At 42.4% G+C, this 18,156-nt stretch overlaps 1 pseudogene; it reads right to left on the bottom strand.

Annotated features, from left to right (window-relative positions):
- Positions 1-14,183: 14,183 nt before the first annotated feature.
- Positions 14,184-16,917, bottom strand: LOC134735852 (eukaryotic translation initiation factor 4E-binding protein 2-like; annotated as a pseudogene).
- Positions 16,918-18,156: the final 1,239 nt, after the last annotated feature.

The following is an 18,156-nucleotide window of genomic DNA, read 5'->3' as shown; positions in this document are numbered from 1 at the left end:
TCTACTAAAAATACAAAAATTAGCAGGGTGTGGTGGCATGCGCCTGTAGTCCTAGCTACTCAAGAGGCTGAGGCAGGAGAATTGCTTGAACCCGGGAGGCAGAAGTTGCAGTGAGCCGAGACCATGCCATTGCACTCTAGCCTGGGTGACAGAGAGAGACTCTGTCTCAAATAAAAAATTTTAAAAAAAAGAAAAGAAAAAGAAACAACCAACAGAATGGTCAAACTACGGAATGGGAGAAGTTATCTGCAAATTATGCATCCAACAAGGGACTAATATCCAGAATCTACAAGGACCTCAAATAACAGAAACAAAATAACCCCATTAAAAAGTGTGTGAAGGATATGAACAGATACTTTTTAAAAGAAGACATATAGGTTGAGCACAGTGGCTCATGCCTGTAATCCCAGCACTTTGGGAGGCCAAGGTGGGAAGATCACTTGAGTCCAGGAGTTCAAGAGCAGCCTGAGCAACATAGCAAGACCTCATCTCTACCAAAAAATATATAAATAAATAAATTAGCCAGGTATGGTGGTGCATGCCTGTAGTCACAGCTACTCAGGAGGCTGAAGTGAGAGGATGGCTTAAGCCCAGAAATTTGCAGTGAGCTATGATCATACCACTGCACTCCAGCCTGTGACATCAGAGCAAGACTTTATCTCAAAAATTTTTTAAAAATTAAAAAAAAGAAGAAGACATGCAAATGGCCAACAAACATATTTTAAAATGCTCAACATTAGGCCGGTGGAATGGCTCATGCCTGTAATCCCAGCACTTTGGGAGGCTGAGACAGGTGGGTTACTTGAGCTCAAGAGTTGGAGACCAGCCTGGGCAATGTGGTGAAATCCCATCTGTACAAAAAAATACAAAAATGAGCTGGGCATGGTGGCACATCCCTGTAGTCCCAGCTACTTAGGAGGCTGAGGTAGGAGGATCACTTGAGCCCAGGAGGCGGAGGTTGCAGTGAGCCACGATCATGCCACTGTACTCCAGTGAGACCCTGTATTCCAGGGAGACCCTGTCTCAAAAAAAAAAAATGTGTACACATGGACATAGACAGTAGAATGATAGATAATGGAATCTCAGAAAAATGGGAGGGTGGGAGGGGGGTGAGGGATGAGAAATTATCTGTTTGGGTACAACGTACATGACTTGGGTGATGGTTACACTAAAAGCTGAGACTTCACCACTACACAATCTAGCCATGTCACAAAACTTCACTCGTGTCCTCTAAATCTACAAAAATAAAAAATTAAATTAAATTTGAAACAATGAATTAAAATATTCCATGTGCTGATAAAAATAATGTGTATTCTGCAGACTGGGCATGGTGGCACATGCTTGTGATCTCAGCACTTTGGGAGGCTGAGTGCTGAGTCTTTGGTGAAGTCTCAGCTTTTAGTGTAACTATCACCCAAGTCATGTACATTGTACCCAATAGGTAATTTCTCATCCCTCACCCGCCTCCCACCCTCCCATTTTTCTGAGATTCCATTATCTATTATTCTACTCTCTATGTCCAGGCATACATGGTTTGTTTGTTTTTCTTTTTAAAGACAAGATCTCCCTCTGTTGCCCAGACTAGGGTGCAATGGCACGATCTTGGCTCACTGCAACCTCCACCTCCTGCACTCAAGTGATCCTCCCATCTCAGCCTCCCAAGTAGCTGGGACTACAGGGCCACGCTACCACGTCCCACTCATTTTTGTATTTTTGATCACTTGAGGTCAGGAGTTCAAGACCAGCCTGGGCAACATGGCAAAACCCTGTCTCTACTGAAAACGCAAAAATTAGTTGAGCATGGTAGCAGGTTCCTGTGATCCCAGCTTCTCAGAGGCTGAGGCATGAGAATTGCTTGAGCCCGGGAGGCAGAGGTTGCAGTGAATCAGGACTGAGTCACTGCATTCCAGCCTGGGTGGCAGAGTGAGACTCTATCTCCAAAAAAAAGAAAAACAAAAAAAGAAGAATGTGTAAGAATGTGTACTCTGCAGAACTGGTGTGAAACATTCTGTAAATGTCAGTTAAGCCTATTTTGTCTAGTGTGTAGTTAAACTCCAATGTTTCTTTGTTGATTTCTTGTCTAGATATCCATTACTGAGAGTGAGGTGTTGAATTCCCCTACTATTATTTTACTGCTATCTCTTCCTTTGGATCTATGAATATTTGGTTTATGTACTTGGGAGCTTTGGTGTTTGGTGCACAGATATTTATAATGATTATGTCCTCTTTCTGAACTGACCCCTTTATATAGTGACTTTTTCTCTTTTTACAGTCTTTCATTTGTAGTCTGTTTTATCTGAGATAAGCACAGCTATTTTTGCTTTTTTTGGTCCGCAGTTGCATGAGATATCTTTTTCCATCTCCTCACTTTCAGTTTATGTGTGCCTATAGGTGAAGTAGGTTTCCTGTAAGCAGAATGTAGGCAGGAGGATCACTTACACCCACGAGTTCGAGGCTGCAATGAGCTATGATTGTACAACTGCACTCCAGCCTGAGCAACAGAGCAAGACCCTCCCTGTCTTAGAAAAAATAAAAAATAAGAGCAGAAATCAACAAAATAGAAAATAAACAGTAGAAGAAAATTAACAAAGCCAAAAAATTGTTTGTTTGTTTTTTTTAAGATCAGTAGAATTAATAAACTCAGCCAGGCGTAGTGGCTCATGCCAGTAATCCCAGCACTTTGGGAGGCCAAGGCAGGAGGATCACTTGAGCCCAGAAATTCAAGACCAGCCTGGGCAACATGGCGAGAGCTTGTGATTACAAAAATAGCTGGGTGTGGTGGGTGCACACCTATGGTCCCACCTATTTGGGAGGCCAAGGTGGGAAGATCACTTGAGCCCCGGAGATCAAGGCTGCAGTGAGCCATGATTGCAACACTGCACTCTAGCCTGGGTGACAGAGCAAGATCTTGTCTCAAAAAATAAATTCCTAGTTCAGCTGACCAAGAAAAGAACCAAAATTATCAATATCGAGAATGAAAAGGGAAACAGTCTTACAAGTCCTATAGACATTAAAGGAATAATAACAGCATATTATAAATAACTTTATGCTAAAAATATATTCAGAAAACCTAGATAAAATAAATTCCTTGGAAGTACAGCTTACCAAAAGTTATATAAAATAAAATAGAAAATCTAAATAGTCCATATATCTCATAAGAAACTGAATTCATAATTCTGAAACTTCCCACACACAAAAAAAAATCTTCCCACAAAGAAAATTCCATGTGGTTTCACCAGTAAGTTTTATTAAGGAGGAATTGAGGCCAAGCATGGTGGCTCACGCCTGTGATCCCAACACTTTGGGAGGCCAAGGCAGGTGAATCACCTGAGGTCGGGAGTTCAAGATCAGCTGGCCAACATGGTAAAACCTCATCTCTACTAAAAATACAAAAATTAGCCAGGCGTGATGGCACATGCCTGTAATCCCGGCTACTCGGGAGGCTGAGGCAGGGGAATTGCTTGTACCCAGGAGGTGGAGGTTGCAGTGAGCCGAGATTGCACCACTGCACTCCAGCTTGGGCAACAGAGTGAGACTGTATCTCACCAAAAAAAAAAGGAGGAATTGACACACACACTCACAAACTCACAAAATGGAAAGAACACTTAACAACTCATGAGGCCAGCAGAATCCTGAGGACAAACCTAACAATGAAATCACATACACACACACACAAAAAATTCCAGACCAATATTCTTTTTGAACATTAATGCAAAATTCCTTCACAAAATATCACAAATAGAATCCAGCAATATTTAAAAAAAAAAAAAGAAAGAAAGAAACATGACCAAATTGGACATATCTCAGGAATCCAAGGTTGATTTAACTTGCAAAAAGCCAAACAATGTAATCAACCATATTAACAGTCTAAAACAAAAATTACTCATTGAAATAAAGCAGGAAAACCATTTAAAAAAAACAGCCAGTTATTCAAAAACAAAACAAAAAAGGAAAATAACTTTTAGCAAACCAGAATTAAAAGGGAATTTCTGCAATCTAATTAATGACATCGTCAGAAAGCCTACAGTTAACACTATATTTAGTAGTTTAATGTTTTTTTTTTTAATTAAGACAGGATCTGGCTCTGTCACCCAGGCTGGAGTGCAGTGGCGCAATCACAGCTCACTGCAGCCTCAACCTCCTAGGCTAGAGTGATCCTCCCACCTCTGCCTCCCAAGTAGCTAGGACTATAGGCATATGCCACCACACCCGGTTAATTTTTTGATTTTTTGTAGAGACAGGGTTTCGTTATTTTGTCCAGGCTGGTCTCAAACTCCTGGGCTCAAGCGATCCTCCCACCTGGGCCTCTCAAAGTGCTGGGATTACAGGTGTGGGCCACCATGCCCAGCAGTAGTTGAATATTGAATAGTTCCCCTCTAAGATTGGGAAGAAGGCAAGAATATACATTTTCACCACTTCTGTTCAACATGGTATCACAGATTCTAGGCCGTGAGGTAAGGCAAGTAAATGGCATTGGGATTGGAAAAAAATAAGTAAATTGTCTTTATTCATAAGTGAAATTATTGTTTACATAGAAAATCTTAAGGAATCTATAAAACATCTGCTGGAACTAATACGTAAACTAGCAAACTTGTAGACACAAAGGCAGTGCACCAAAATCAATTGCATTTTTCTGTTCTGGCAGTGAAACATTAGAAAATGGAATTAGAAAAAAATTTTATTTACTGGAATGCCAAAAACATGAAATACTTAGGAATAAATTTAACAAAAGACATTGCCTTTACATTTAAAACCTCTTCATTAAAAATGTCTACATTAAAAACCACACAATCTTACTGAGAGAAATTTTTAAAGGACTGAATAAATGGAGAGATAAACCAAACGCATTGATTGGAATATTCAACGCTTTTAAGATGTCAATTAGTCCCACAACTGATCTATACATTTAATGTCATCCCAACGGTAATCCAATCTGACCATTTTATGGAATTTGACAAACTCGTTCTAAAACGTATATAAAAATACAAAGACCTGGAAATATCCAAAGTAATCTTGAAAAAGACAAATTTGGAGGACGAATAGAACTGGATTTAAAGACTTGTGATGAAGCTACAGTAATCAAGGCATTGTGGTTACTGTCATAAGGATAGATAAATAGATCAATGGACTAGAACAGAGAATCCAGATGTAGATCCTCATTTATAGGGTGATTTATTTTTTTTTTTTTACAAAAACACCAAAGCAATCCAATAAAGAAAGGAAATGTTTTTAGGCTGTGTGCAGTGGCTCATCTCTGTAATCCCAGCACTTTGGGAGGTCGAGGCTGGGAGATCATTTGAGGTCAGGAGTTCGAGACCAGCCTGGCCAATATGGTGAAACCCCCATCTCTACTAAAAATACAAAAATTAGGCAGGCATGGTGGCAGGCACCTATAGTCCCAGCTACTCAGAAGGCTGAGGCAGGAGAATCGCTTGAACCCAGGAAGTGGAGGTTGCAGACCTGAGATCATGCCACTGTACTGCAGCCTGGGCAACAGAGCAAGACTCCATCTCAGAAAAAAAAAAGAAGAAGGAAGGAAGGAAGGAAGGAAGGAAGGAAGGAAGGAAGGAAGGAAGGAAGGAAGGAGAGAGAGAAAGAAAGAAAGAAAGTTAGAAAGAAAGAAAGAAAAGAAAGAAAAAAGAAAGAGAGGGAGGGAAGGAAGGAAGGAAGAGAAAAAAGAAAAGAAAAGAGGAGAGAGAAAGGAAATGTTTTCAACAAATGGTTCTGAGAAAAGTGGAGATTCAATACAGAAAAAAAAAAAGTGACCCTCTGCCTAGAAGAAAAGATAGGAAACTTCCTTCTCAACTTGGAGACCAGGCTTCTTAAGCAAGTTTCTTAGGCAGTACTGAGAAAGCAATAACCATAAAAGAAAAAGTGTATAAAGTGTATAAAGTCATTTTATCAAAATGTGAAACTTCAGTTTGTCAAAAGACATCTTTAAGAAAATGAATAGTCTGGGTGCAGTGGCCTGTAATCCCAGCACTTTGGGAGGCTGAGGCAGATGGATCATCTGAGGTCAGGAGGTGAAGACCAGCCTGGCCAACATGGTGAAACCCCATCTCTACAAAAATACAAAAAATTAGCTGGGCATGGTGGCGGGCACCTGTAACGCCAGCTACTTGGGAGGCTGAAACAGGAGGATCACTTGTACCTGGGAGGCGGAGGTTGCAGTGAGCCGCGATTGCACCATTGCACTCCAGCCTGGGTGACAAGAGTGAAACTCTGTCTCAAAAACAAAAAAAAAAAAAAAAAAAAAGAAAAGAAAATGAATATGTCATTCTCAGACTAAGAAAAAAATTCACAAAACATATATATCTGACAAAATGTCAGTATTCAGAATATATTTAAACACACACACACACACACACTTCTACAACTCATTTAAAGAAAGAAAAAAAAGGAAAGTCGTGTCAGTAAGATGGCTGCCTGTAGACCCTGCTGTTCACCCTCCCACAAGACCGGACCAAGGCAAGCAATACGCAGATCAGATTTGACTGGAGTGTGGAGGGAGAGGGCTGGAGTGCAGCGGGGGAGTGGAAATGCAGCTGTGGTGACTGCAAGGCCAGAAGGGCTGGACCTCCAGCATGAAGGCACCTGGCCTCTGCAGCCCCGCCTCCCCCATCTGGATCTGATCTGTCCACAGTCAGAAAGGATGTCTCACTGCAGGACAAAAGGTAAGCAGAAGAACCCCCTCAGAACCCCCCATTGCAACTAGGAACACCTTCAGTCCTCACTGCTGGAGAATCCCAGAGTCCTCGAGGGCACTGAGCCCAGTATGGAGAGCTGCAGGAGGTCACACAGCCACATTGCCCTGGATCTGGAGCACAGCTGCACACTCTCCATCCCCATCTACCCCCTCGAGCCAAGATACTGCAGCACAGCCCCATCTTGAGACCAGAGCCATTTCTAGAGTGCACCCTGCTCTGAGGGCCAGTAGCCACTACCCCCTCCAGCACCGGGCTTCAGCATTCCACCAAGCCCATGCAGGTGGCTGCTGATGCAAGCGCAGTAACATAAAGCCTGGGGGCAGGACTGGCTGTGACTGGCCCTGCACAGCAGGGAAACCAACTCCTGTGACCCTCACCTCCAGCAGGAGGAACAGTCTGGAAGTCCTGCCCAGGGCAAACCTGCCCTTGAGCCAGTGTCCAAGCAGGAGAGGCCCTCAAGCCTCCAAACAGCTGAAACACTCCTGGGCTGGCAGAGCAGCTATGTGCCTGTGCCCATGGCCCCAGAAACAATCTGCAATGCTCAATCCCCTAAAGACAAGCCCCTGGCCTACCCAATGGCCCTGCACCCACAATCAAGGCCTGAAAAACATCCCTGCAGGCTATCCCTGGCAGACACACCCCTAGGCCAGCCAAGCAACTGTGTGCCCATGCCCTGCAACTGAGAAACAACCCTACAGGTGATCCCTGTTGGACAAAACCCCAGGCTGGCCAAACAGCCATGAGCCCATATCCCAGGCCTGAGAAACAGCCCCATGGGCTTCCCTCAGCACACATACCCCAGGCCAGCCAAGCAACTGTGTGACCATATCTAGGTCCAAGAAACAGCTATATGGACAGCCCCTGGTGGGCACCCTCTAGGCCAGCCGAGTAGCCTTGTGGCTGCATCCCAGGCCTGAGAAACAGCCCGAGAGTCTGCCCTGGCATGCATGCCCCCAGGCCTGCAGAGCAACTGTAAGCCTATGTCCTGGGCCTGAGAAACAGCCCTGCAGACTGCTCCTGGCAGGCACAGCCCCAGGCCAGCCATGCAACCACATGCACACGTTTCCAACTAGAGTAATAGCCTCGTAGTGCCAACCCCAGCCTCAAGTTTGCCAACACACAATGTGCACACATGCACCTCTGACCTGAAAAACAGCCTGGCAAGCCTGCCCCCCATAAAGCCACACAGCTGCTGCCACAGCCTCTGTTAGCCTAAGCCACTGAGACACTTGGAAATGTCACTAGAGTGGATTACAGCTGAAGAAACTACATGGAAACTACAGTACTTTGTATTTTACTTATTTATTTATTTATTTATTTATTTATTTATTTTTGAGACGAGATCTTGTTGTGTTGCCCAGTCTGGAGTGCAGTGATGTGATCTCAGTTCACTGCAACCTCTGCCTCCCGGATTCAAGCGATTCTCCTGCCTCAGCCTCCCCAGTAGCTGGGACTAGAGGCGCCCACCACCATGCCCACCTAATTTTTGCAGGAAACTACAATACTGCATCCCCCTAAAACCAAAGCCAGTACTCTCCACCAAACCAACACCCCATGTATATTTTTGTAAGTGTTGTGACTTTATAATACACAGATAATATTTAACCTTCCCCACCCCAGTCATTTTTTTCTCATGTATTTCAAGGTCTTTCTCTCACAATGATCCTTCCAGATAAACTTTTTTTTTGAGATAGGGTCTTGCTGTCTTGCCCAGCCTGAAGTGCAATGGCACAATCTCAGCTCACTGCAGCTTTGAACTCCTAGGCCCAAGCAATCTTCTCACCTCAGCCTCCTGAGGAGCTGGGACTATAGGCACATGCCACCAGACTTGGCTAATTTTTTTTTTATTTCAATAGTTTTTGGGGTACAGGTGGCTTTTGGTTATATGGACGAGTTCTTTAGTGGTGAATGCTGAGATTTCAGTGCACTCATCACCCGAACGGTGAACACCATACCCAACATGTAGTCTTCTTTCACCCACCTTCCAGTCTCCCTGACTGAGTCCCCAGAGTCCATTATATCACTCTGTATGTCTTTGCATCCTCATAGCTTAGCTCCCACTTATAAGTAAGAACATACAGTATTTGGTTTTCCATTTCAGAGTTACTTTGAATAATGGCCCCCAGCTCCATCCAAGTTGCTGCAAAATGCATTATTTTGTTCCTTATTATGGCTAAGTGGTATTTTGTACTGTATATGTAACATTTTCTTTATCCACTCCTTCCTCGGTGGGCACCTAGGTTGATTCCACATCTTTGCTATTGCAAATTGTGCTGCTATAAACATGCGTGCATGTGTCTTTTTCATATAATGACTTCTTTTCCTTTACACACCATGTATATTAACAACACTTTCCCTATAAAACCTACTCCCTAAAATTGGAAGAGGTGACTTTTCCATCAAATGCATAGAAATCAATGTAGGGACACATCAAACATGAACAACCAAGGACTCATGGCACCTCCAAAGGAACACAGTAGTTCTCTAGTAACAGTCCCCAATCATAAGGAAATATAAAAAATGCCAGAAAAAGAATTCAAAATAATAATCTTAAGAAAATTCAATGAGATACAATAGAATACAGATATACAATTCAATGAGATCAAGAAAACAATTCATGGTGTGAATGAGAAATTCAACAAAGAGATAGAGATCATAAAAAAGAACCTAACAGAAATTCTACAGCTGAAGAACTTAATGAATGAAATAAAAAATATATTTGAGAGCTTCAACAACACACTAGACCAAACAGAATAAAGAATTTCTTAGCTTTAAGATAAGTCATTTGAAATAATATGGGCAGAACAAAAGAAAGAAAAAAAAAGAAAAGGAAAGAAAGAAAGAAAGGGAGAAAGAGAGAAGGAAGGAAGGAGAAGGAAGGAAGGAAGAAAGAAAAATAGGGAGAGAAAAAGACACAGAGAGAAAGAAAAAAGAAAGAAAGAAGGAAAAAGAAGAGAAGAAAGAAAGAAGAGACAGAAAAGAAAGAGAAAAAGAAAGGGAGGGGGAGAGAGAGGAAAGAAAGAAGAAGGAAAGAAAGAAAGAAAGAGAAAGAAAGAGAGAGAAAGAAAGAAAGGAGGCAGGAAGGGAGGGAGGGGAAGGAAGGAAGAAAGAAAGGAAAGAAAAAGAAGGAGGGAGAGAGAGGAAAGAAAGAAAGAAAAAAGAAAGAAACGAAAGAAAGAAAGAAAGAAAGAAAGAAAGAAAGAAAGAAAGAAAGAAAGAAAGAAAGAAAAGAAAGAAAGAAAGAGAGAGAGGCAGGGAGGGGGGAAGGAAGGAAGGAAGAAAGAAAAAAGAGAAACGAAGAGAAAAAAGAAAAGAATAATTAAAAAGTGGCTGGGTGCTATGGCTCACATCCATAACCCAGCACTTTGGAAGGCCAAGGCAGGAGTATCACTTGAGTCCAGGAGTTTGAGACCAGCCTGGGAAGCATAGCAAGGCCCCATCTCTACCAATAAAAGGGTTTTTTTATTGGCTTGGCATGTTGGTGCATGCCTGTAATATTGGCTCCTTGGGAGGCTAATGCAAGAGGATCACCTGAGACCAGGAGGTCAAGGCTGCAGTGAGCCACAGTCATGGCACTGCATTCCTGCCTGGACAACAGAGCAAGACTTTGTCTCAAGGAAAAAAAAAGTGAAGAAAGCCTACACAACTTATGTGACACTATTAAGCAAAGAAATATTCACATTATGGGCATTCCAGGAGGAGAGAAGGGAAATGGTTTAGAAAGCATATTTAATAAAATAATAGCTGAAAACTCGAGTCTTTGGAAGGAGATGGACACCCAGGTCCAGGAAGATCAAATAACCCCAAATGGATTCAGCTCAAACAGGTCCTCTCTAAGGCATATTATATTCAAATTGTCAAAAGTCAAAAACAAAGAAAGACTTCTAAAAGCAGCAAGAGAAAAGCATTAAGTCATATATAAAGGAATCTCTATCAGACTAACAGTTGATTTCTCAGCAGAAAACTTACAGGTCATGAGAGAATGGGATGATATATTTAAAGTATGGAAAGAAGGCCAGGCATTGTTGCTCACACCTGTAAGCACAGTATCTTAGGAGGCCAAGGCGGGCAGATTGCTTCAGCCCATGAGTTCAAGAGCAGTCTGGGCAACATAGCAAGACTCCATCTCTACAAAAATAGAAAAATTAGCCAGGCATGGTGGTATATGCCTGTAGTCCCAGCTACTCAGGAGGCTGAGGTGGGAGGATCACCTGAGCCTGAGGGGGCTGAGGCTGCAGTGAGCTGTGATCACACCACTGCACTCCAGCCTGGGTGACAGAGTAAGACCCTGCTCAAAAAAAAAAAAAGTACTGAAGAAAAAAAAAAAAAACTACCAAGCCAGAATATTATACCCAGCAAAGCTATCCTTCAAAAATGAAGGAAAAATAAAATATTTCACACACAAGCAAAAACTAATAGGCCTTACAAGAAATACTCAAAGGAGTTTTACACCTGGAAGTGAAAAGACAACAGGCATCATCATGAAAGCATGTAAAACTATAAAACCCATTGTTAGAGCTGATGCACAAAGGAGAAAGAGAAAATCATCAAATCTTATCAAACAAACTATGCAAAACGACTCAAACACAAAAATAACGAGAGGAAGTAAGGAACAAACAATAGACAAAACAGCAAGAAAACAATCAGTAAAATGACAGGAATAAGTCCTCACCTATCAATGATAACTTTGAATGTAAATAAACTAAATTCCCCCCATTTAAAGACATAGACTGAATGGATTAAAAAAAAAAAAAAAGGCCGGGCGCGGTGGCTCATGCTTGTAATCCCAGCACTTTGGGAGGCTGAGGCGCGTGGATCACGAGGTCAGGAGATTGAGACCATGGTGAAACCCCGTCTCTACTAAAAATACAAAAAAAAAAAAAAAATTAGCCAGGCATGGTGGCGAGTGCCTGTAGTCCCAGCTACTCAGAGAGGCTGAGGCAGGAGAATGGCATGAACCCAGGAGGCGGAGCTTGCAGTGAGCCAAGATTGTGCCACTGCACTCCAGTGTGGGCGACAGAGCAAGACTCCGTCTCAAAAAAAAAAAAAAAAAAGACCCAATTACACATTACCTATAAGAATCTCACCTCACCTGTAAAGACACACATAGGCTGAAAGTGAAGAGATGAAAAAAGATATTCCAAGCAAACCAAAACCGAAAGCAAGCAGGAGTAGCTATGCTTACGATATGGTTTGGCTGTGTCCCCACCCAAATCTCATCTTGAATTGTAACTCCCACAATTCTCACATGTTGTGGGAGGAACCTCGTGGGAGGTAATTGAATCATGGGGGCAGGTCTTTCCCGTGCTGTTTTTGTGATAGTGAATAAGTGTCATGAGGTCTGATGGTTTTAAAAACGGGAGTTTCCACGCACAAGCTCTCTCTTTGCCTGCTGCCATCCATATAAGACATGAATTGCCCCTCCTTGCCTTCTGCCATGATTGTGAGGCTTCCCCAGCTACATGGAATTATAAGTCTATTAAACCTCTTTCTTTTGTAAATTTCCCAGTCTTGGGTATGTCTTTATCAGCAGCGTGAAAACGGACTAATGCAACTATGTCAAACAAAACAGACTTCAAGTAAAAAGCTGTAAAAGGAGACAAGGAAATTATATAATAATAAAGGGATTAATTCAGCAGGAGAATATAACAATTGTAAATATATATGCACCCAACACCAGAGCACCCAGATATATAAGGCAAATATTAGATCCAAAGGGAGAAATGGACCCCAATACAATAATACCTGGGGACTTCAATGTCCCACTGTCAGCATTGGCCAGATCATATGGACAGAAAATCAACAAAGAAACATCTAATTTAAACTGTACCACAGGCCAGGCGTGGTGGCTCATGCCTGTAATCCCAGCACTTTGGGAGGCTGAGGCAGGTGGATCACTTGAGGTCAGGAGTTTGAGACCAGACTGGCCAACATGGTAAAACCCTATCTCTACTAAAAATACAAAAATCAGCTAGGTGTGGTGGCACACACCTGTGGTCCCAGCTACTTGGGAGGCTGAGGTGGGAGAATTCGCTTGAAACTGGGAGGTGGAGGTTGCAGTGAACTGAGGTTGCGCCCCTTCACTCCAGCCTAGGTGAAAGAGCGAGACTCTGCCTCAAAAATAAAAATAAACAAAAAATAAATAAACTGCACCACAGACCAAATGGACTTAACAGACATTTTACCCAACATATGCAGAATACACATTATTTTTATCAGCACATGAAACATTCTCCATGATTGACCATACATTAGGACGTAAAATAAGTCTCAAGAAAAACTTTTTAGCTGAAATTCTACTAAGTATTTTATCTGACCACAATGAAATAAAACTGGATATCAATAATGAGAGGAACATTTAAAACCATACAAATGAATGGAAATCAAACATGCTCCCGAATGACCAATGGGTGATGACAGAAATTAATAATGAAATTAAATAGGTCAGGCATAATGGCTTATACCTGTAATCCTAGTACTCTGGGAGGCCAAGGCAGGAGGACTGCTTGAGCTCAGGAGTATGAGACCAGCCTGGGCAACATGACGAAATCCTGTCTCTACTAAAAATACAAAAATTAGCCACTTGAGCCCAGGAAGCAGAGGTTGCAGTATGCCGAGATGGCACCACTGCACTCCAGCCTGGGCGACAGAGCGTGGCCCTGTCTGCCCCCCACTCCCCCCAAAAAAAGGATGAAATCATGTCATTCACAGCAACATGGATGGAACTGGAGAATATTATGTTAAGTGAAATAAGCCAGGGGAACAGAAGGTTAAACACTGCATGTTCTCACTCGTACGTGGAAGCTTAAAAAAAAAAATGTTGATCTCACGGAAGTAAAAAGTAGAACAGAGAATACTCGAGACTGGGAAGGATGGGGAAGGATGGGGGAAGGTGGGGTTAGGGAGATATTTGTTAAAGGATACAAAATTACAGCTAGACAGGAGGAATAAGTTCTAATGCTCTTCAGCACTGTAGGATGACTGTAATTAGCAATAATACTTTATATAGTTTCACACAGCTAGAAGGAGGATAGTGAATGTTCCAACACAAAGAAATGACAAACATTTGAGATGATGGATGTGCTAATTACCCTGATCTGATCACTATATATTATATGTATCACAACACCACTATGTACTCATATATATGCATAATTATTATGTGTCACTTTAAAAAATGTTTTTAACTGTTTTCCTCTATGGGCTGCTTAGCTCTACAGATATACACCAGGGGTCTTCAATCTAAGCTAACTGGGAAGGAGAACAGGGAACAGGAAACAGGAAACAGGGAGAAGAAACGGTCTGATGAAACTCACCTTCCCATCATTTGGCAGCCAGAAGAAGAGGAGCAGGTGGAGACTGTAATGGAGACTGCTAGTATTGCCTTTTCTGTCTTTTTGTTATCGATTCTATCGGCCAAATTAGGTACACACAGGTATCAGCGTTGCTGCTTTTCTTCTGATCCTTGCAGGAAAGTCAGATGTCCGTCTCAAAGTGAGCATCATCCTCAACTGCATGTTCCCTGTTGTGATTGTTCAAGTTGTTCAAGTTGTTTACTTCTACTTAGGAATCTTCTATTGAGGTGCCAGGGCTAGTGACTCCTGGGATATTGGGCAGATGGCAGGGCTGTGTGTGAGCCATGGGAGAATTGCAATGATCCAACAGAAACTTTTGATCATAAATGATTCAAGATCCCTGGGGTGTGGTGAAGAGCATCCTCCAGGCATGGTGCAATAGTCATGAGGTAGCTGCACATGTGGCTGATGGGCACAATACAGGTGGGGATGGCACAGCACTGGCTGGGCTGGTGACTGCTGCCAGCAGACAAGGACACGGCTCTGGGTGCAGGCACTCTGCTTCATCCTGAGGGCAGGCTGTGGCGGCTGCAGAGCTGGGCTGCTCCAGCTCCTCAGGCGGGAGGAAGGCTAAAAATGTTTTGTGGTTTTTGTGGTTTTATTGTTGTGGTTGTTGTTGTTTTTGATACAGGGTCTTACTCTCTTGCCCACGTTGGAGTGCAGTAGCACAATCTGGGCTCACTACATTCTTGACTTCCCAGGCTCAAGCAATCCTCACACCTCAGCCTCCCAGGTAGTTGGGACTACAAGCATGCACCATCACACCTGGCTAATTTTTCTATTTTTTGTACAGACAGGGTTTCACCATGTTGCCCAGGCTGGTCTTGAACTCCTGGGCTCAAGCAGTCCTCTCACCTCAGTCTTTCAAAGTGCTGGGATTATAGGTGTGAGCCACCATGCCCAGACTGGTCTTTTTTAATTTAATTTTGCTTTATTAAGCTTTTTTTTAAGCTAGGCATGGTGGCTCACACCTGTAATCCCAGCACTTTGGGAGACTGAGGCGGGCGGATCACCTGAGGTCAGGAGTTTGAGACCAGCCTGGCCAACATGGTGAAATCATGTCTCTATTAAAAACACAAAAATTAGCTGGGCATGGTGGCGGGTGCCTGTAATCCCAGCTACTCAGGAGGCTGAGACAGGAGAATTGTTTGAGTCCAATTCTCAATGCAGAATTGGACATTGCAGTGAGCCAAGACTGTGCTACTGCACTCCAGCCTGGGCGACAGAGCAAGACCCCATCTCAAAAAAGATCAGCCCATTAAAAATGAGCAAAAGACCTTAACAAACACTTTACACAAGAAAATGTGGAAATGGCCCAAATGCACATGAAACAAGCTTCGTCCTTCATTAGTCACCAGGGAAAAACAAATTAAAATCACATTGGAATACCTCTACATATTTACCAAATGGCTACATTTAAAAACTAACAACATCAATTACTGTTAAGAATGTAGTGTAACTAAAACTCACACATTGTTGAGGGGAGTATAAAATGATACAATCACTTTAGGAAAAAAAATCTGTCAGTGTCATAAAAGTAAACATACGCCTGTCCTGTGACCTGCAATTCTACTCCTAGATATTTACTCAAGAGAAAGTAAAACATGCCCACAAAAAGGCTAGCATGCAAGTGTTCATAGCAGCTTTATTCATAATAATCAAAAGCCAAAAACAGATCAGAAGAATGGATAAACACACTGTGGTGTATTCATAAAATAGAATATGGTTGAGCACTAAAAAGCCACAAACAACAATATGAATAAACCTCAAAAACATTACACATAGTCAAAGAGCCTTACTAAAAAGCATATATGGCTGGGCGCAGTGGCTCACGCCTGTAATCCCAGCACTTTGGGAGGCCAAGGTGGGCAGATCACTTGAGATCAGGAGTTTGAGACCAGCCTGGCCAACACGGCAAAACCCCATCTCTACTAAAAATACAAAACTTAGCCAGGCGTGGTGGCAGGTGCCTGTAATCCCAGCTACTCAGGAGGCTGAGGCAGGGAGAATTGCTTGAACCCAGGAGGCGGAGGTTGCAGTGAGCCAAGATCGCGCCACTGCACTCCAGCCTTGGCGACAGAGCAAGGCTCTGTCTCAAAAAAAAAAAAAAAAAAAAAAAAAAAAAAAAAAAAAAAGCATATACACTATACGATTTCATTTACATGAAATTCCAGAACAGCAAAATTAATATATCATGAAAAAATCAGAACAGTGGTTGTTTGGGGGAGTGGGGTAGGGATAGATTGGGGAAAGGCTTGAGAGAACTTTCTGGAGTTGATGTCACTGTCCTATAACTTAACTGGGATTTGGGACTCATAAGTGTTTGCCTTTGTCCGAGCTTGTTGAAAGGTACACTTAAGATTTGTGCAATTCACTTTATATAAATTATATCTGAAAAATACCTGTAAACAAATGTTGAGCTGAAGTTATGCAGGTCAAGGTGTTTAGAGGCAGAATATGCTGATGTCTACAACTTACATTGAAATGGGCCAAAAAATAAGATGGATTGAGAAGTGAAAAGATGAGTGACTAGATAATGGCTAGATGATTAAGCAAAGACAGCAAGGCGATAAGTATATCAGTGTTAAAATATGCGATTCTTCAACTTATCCATATATTTGAAAGTTTCTATAATAAAATTGTAGGGGAAAATATATACATACTCTTCAACCCAGAAATTTTACTCCTGGGAATTTATCCCATAGAAATAAAAGTATTTGTCTATAATAACACGTGTAAGAACACTTATTGCAGTGCTGTTCCTAGTGACCAAGAACTGGAAGCAAAGTGCATATCCATGAAATGGGGGTGGATATGAGTACTCACCTGAGTGGAGCATGGCACGTCCACACCATGGGCTAGAACGTGGCCGCTAAAAGAAGTAAGTCAGAGCCTCTCCAGAAAGTTTAAAGGGATTTCACTGAGGAATGGTTGAGGGAGAAAAGCAAGAGTGAATAATATAATCCTATTTTTGTAAAACAATCACACACACCACACATACACTCTCTCGCTCTTGTTCTCTCTCTCTCTGGATAGAATTATATATATTAAAAAAATGGAAGAACGTAGATTGTTAACACAGCTTATGGGTAAAGGCAAAAAATAAAGGGTTGAGTGTTGTTATGGAAGTAAGGGGGAATATCCATGATTTAAAAAACAGCATGTATATCATCTCCTTTAAGTTTTCTGGCCAGACACACCCAGGAGTTCAAGATGAGTCTGGACAACATAGCGAGACCCTAGTCTCAACAACAACAAAAAAAAATTAGTTTGGTGTGGTTGTGCATGCCTCTAGTCCTAGCTACTTGGGAAGCTGAGATGGGAGGATGGCTTGAGCCCAGGAATTTGAGGCTTCAGTGAGCTGTGATTGCACCACTGCACTCCAGCCTGGGCAACAGAGCAAGACCCTGTCTCTTTAAAAGATAGATAAATAAAATTAAAATAAGTTAAATTTTCTGTAGTATGCAGGGTGTGGTGCTTAAAGAGATGCACATGAAGGCTGGGCACCAAAATGTTAATAATGGTCATCTCATGATGGTAGGATTCCAGGTAATTATTTCTTTGTCTTTGTAGGAAGGAAGGGAGAAAGGGAGGGAGGGAGAGAGGGAGGAAGAAAAGAAGTCTACAGGTCTCATATCCTTACCTCCTATTATTTCTCCAACCCACCCCAACTCCTACTGGGTTTTTTTGTTTTTTGTTTTGAGACAGGATCTCACTCTGTTGTCCATACTGGAATGCAGTGGTGCCATCGCAAGTCACTGCAGCCTCCATCTCCCAGACTCAAGCCATCCTCCCACCTCAGCCTCCCAAGTAGCTGGGACCACAGGCATGTGACACTGTGCCTAAATTTTTTTTTTATTTTTTGTAGAGATGAGGTCTCACTATGTTGCCCAGGCTGGTCTAGAACTCCTGGCCTCAACTTCCAATTCCTACTTTTGCCAGACCCTAATCTTATCTGACCTCTCACCAGCATTTCGCATTGTTGGCAGATGTCTCCTTGAAATACTCCCTTTAATCAACTTCCATGGCACCCTGCTCCTGACTCCTGCCTCTGCGATCTTCACCTCTCAGTCCTCTTTCCATCCCTCCCATCA

The sequence above is a fragment of the Symphalangus syndactylus genome, chromosome 24 (assembly GCF_028878055.3).
Source record: "Symphalangus syndactylus isolate Jambi chromosome 24, NHGRI_mSymSyn1-v2.1_pri, whole genome shotgun sequence".
NCBI classification, from domain to species: Eukaryota; Metazoa; Chordata; class Mammalia; order Primates; family Hylobatidae; genus Symphalangus; species Symphalangus syndactylus.
The sequence above is the reverse complement of the archived record's forward strand: the minus strand, read 5'-3'. Positions and strand labels throughout refer to the sequence as shown.